We start from the raw sequence: 305 nt of genomic DNA, 5'->3' as shown, positions 1-305 counted from the left end.
CCTTGTATCCTGCCACTTCACTGAATTTGTTTATCGGCTTTAATAGGGTTTTTTGGGTGGAATCTTTAGGGTTTTCTACATGTAAGATCACATCATCTGCAATCACAGATAATTTTACTACTTTCTTTCCATTTTGAATATTTTTTTCCTTTTTCTTGCCTAATTGCTCTGGCTAAAACTTCCAGTACTATGTTAAAAAAAGAAGTGGTGATTGACCTGGAGTCTGTCATACAGAGTGAAGTAAGTCAGAAGGAGAAAAACAAATACCGTATGCTAACACATATATATGGAATCTTAAAAAAAAT

This window comes from Physeter macrocephalus, chromosome 20, assembly GCF_002837175.3.
Source record: "Physeter macrocephalus isolate SW-GA chromosome 20, ASM283717v5, whole genome shotgun sequence".
Lineage (NCBI taxonomy): Eukaryota > Metazoa > Chordata > Mammalia > Artiodactyla > Physeteridae > Physeter > Physeter macrocephalus.
This window is presented reverse-complemented; position numbering follows the sequence as displayed.